Genomic DNA, 3,134 nt, shown 5'->3' with positions numbered 1-3,134 from the left:
TGGACCCGCCCACTGAAGAAACACTGAAGGTAAATGTGTGCTGGGGTGGAGCCCAGTCTATCACCAAAGGTGCATGCATAGAAAAAAGCTTGCATTAATTAAAGGAGGTTATTATTTACAGTCATGCATAAAGAGAATCCTAGAGATTTCATATGTGAGTTTGAGGCACTTCTACTTTTTGTCAAGAGGTGAAATGAACTTCCTTTTCTTTAATTTCTCTAAGAATTCCTGATTTCTGCTCCTGATTTAATGTTCTTACCCAACAATGCTCTGGCTGTCTTTGTGTATCCGTGTAATCAGCTGAAGCAAACTCATCACAAGTGTGTCCCTTTGAGACAAACCACACAGTTTGATGCTTTCGGTCTGGTGGAGCTCTTTGTTGACATGAGATAAAAGCTTGAATAGTTCAGTGCTTGAGTTTGACATCCCCTTCTGGTTTTGTTAAAGTATATATTTCATTGTCAGGGAACATTACATTTAGTATTTCAATCCTGAAAGCCATATATATGTAGGCAGTAGGAGGTCAACAATAGCTCAAGATCAAGATGTCCGTTCATAAGTGTGACACACATTCAGCCCCCTTTCTTCCTTCTGCTGTTGACCCAACACCTGCACTGTAGTCTGCAACAGTTTTTCAAACAGCCTGTCTGTATTCTATCTTGAATTATACTTTTCAAGAAGTATTTTTACAGGTTTGCACTTCATGATAAGAGGAATAATAAAATGACTGATGCGAGGATTGACAGCCAACAACAAAGATGCACAGACAACAAATGTTTGTGGTTGATTTTGCTTGAAATTATGAGACAGTTTACATGATAGAGACACCAAAGTGACATGTCACCATATGGATAAGGCTGTCAGGTTTATTTTAGAGATAGTACACAAGGAGGAACTGTCACACTGAAGAAACCAAGACACCTCATTACTATAAAGCCCACACAGGACACTGGTTTGTATTAAATTACAAGATGTGTGCAAATCTTTCTCAACCTCATGGCTATATAACCTCTTTTAATAAAAAGCCTGTGTGTTGTTGTAGTGAAGTATCAATTTCACTGAAAGCTCTGTCAGGGCTAGTGGAGGCTCCATCGGTGGTGTAATACATGAGGGAAAGGTGAGATGTAGGGCTTCAGAGGTGTCACATGATACTTCCAGGCAGGCTAAAATGTGTCAAGACAAACACAAATGTAACATCAGGCCAAACATCTTGTAACAAATGAAGTGCTTTGTAGTGAAATTCCTTGACAAGGAATGACTTCTGGGCCTCGGCCACAATAAAAATGTATAAGGTTCCATAAAGTTCATCTTTGGTGCTTTAACAGCACTGACTTTAGGGCGAAGAAGATGAAATATGAAACTGTGTGTTTTTCCAACCAAACTAACTAACTATCTTTGGGTCTATTTTATTTAAATGTACATGCACATTAACAAGCTTGACAGAAAATTGATTTATACGCAATATACTAGTGGCCACTACTAACCATACCGTAGGAAGAGTGTTTATTTATTCTTTTTGTTCTGTCATTGCACAAAATTATAGTTTAGGAAGCACAGGTTTTCTCGTCCTGAAAGTTGATTTGTTTGTAGTCTTTTCTGCAAATTTTGGCTCTTAAATCTCAGGTTATTTTCTCCTTACAGCCCATTAAGATCTTGTTGATTAAGAGAATTCAGATTAATTTGATAGAGCTCCCAGTGAGGCAATAAGGGTTATACGGTAATTAAAATCACATTTATTGGGCAAGCACAGTATAAGTTTGTGCAAGGAATTTAACTTGATGGATTGCTCAAATTAAATATCAAAATAACATGACAAAACTATAAAACTCACCAGCACATGGGTTTCTTTTCTATCCATTATCTACATGATTTCACATGGGATTTCAACTGCCGGAGGTAAGAGGATATTAATAAGGCTTGGGATTAAGGACAGCAAAGATGATTTATGCTGTGGCAAACATGTTCATTAATTAATTGTTCTACTTTGACACCAAAGACATCACTGAGTAGTCCGCTGCTTTAAATGAGAAGACCAATGGATAACAGGTTTCTGTTTTTAAAGGGCCAACAAAAGGAGTTGACTCCTTTCACAGCAGGCTGCGCTCTCTTTGTCGTCTATTCCTCTCCCCTCAGGCGGAAAAGCTTCACTTTTAAACTCAGCTGTTGTCACATTCTGGAGCCTCTCCTTTGCATGTCACGCATAACTCTAATTCACTCTGATCACTGGCTGCTCCACACCTCCCTCGGTGAGCTGCTGTCCACTGCCTGAAGTCTGAAAGAGGCGAGAGGGAAGAAAGTGTCAGTGCAGGAGGTGGTTTATTAGTTTGGGGGCATATATGGGAAGAAGAGCAGATTTGGATATTTGGCTCTCAGCTAGGTGCTGTCAGTGTCTCGTGCCAAAAGTGGACATGTACTCAGCGGCTTTCCAAATCTTGTCACATAATTCCTTGGTCTGCTATAAAATTGTCTCATAAATGCTTTGTTAGAGTTAGAAGCATTTCTCTGACTGACTTGGACTGAATTTAAAGAGTAAAGTCTTCCTTACGTATATTGTTTGGTCACACAGATAATTCAGATGTCTCTGACCAACAAAAGTATACATGATGTCCCTGAAGTGTTTCACATTAAATAAATAATTCTTGTCTACTCATGTTTTGTCCAGAGAAAAAAACTGGAAAGGGAAACATCCTAGAAACACAAACATGATATAAGTATACATTATACTGTATATTATTGCTAAAATATCATCCACATGAGTAAAGCCATACCTTGGCTGACAATTTATATTACCATTTGTCAGTGTAAAGGTACTGTCGCCATGGATGCACAATGCACACATGGAGACCTTTTGTACATAATTTTATGAAGCATAATATGAAGAGAGTGAGAGGTTACTACTACTTTAGATGATTAAATAGGAAGAAATACGCCTGAGAACTTTAACTTCCTCAAGAAAAGCTCTGATGAGCTGAAATATTGACCTCAACATGTTTTCACACATCTTAACTGTCAAATAAAAGGCCACATCATTTGAATTCTGCCTCTCAAATTTCAGGACATGATGCATTCTGGTGGAGAATGCTTAGTCACTATTATACTTCCTGTTAGTAATGACTAGCTTTTAATGCCTACTG

Source organism: Thunnus thynnus, chromosome 13, assembly GCF_963924715.1.
Source record: "Thunnus thynnus chromosome 13, fThuThy2.1, whole genome shotgun sequence".
Classification (NCBI taxonomy): Eukaryota; Metazoa; Chordata; class Actinopteri; order Scombriformes; family Scombridae; genus Thunnus; species Thunnus thynnus.
This window is presented reverse-complemented; position numbering follows the sequence as displayed.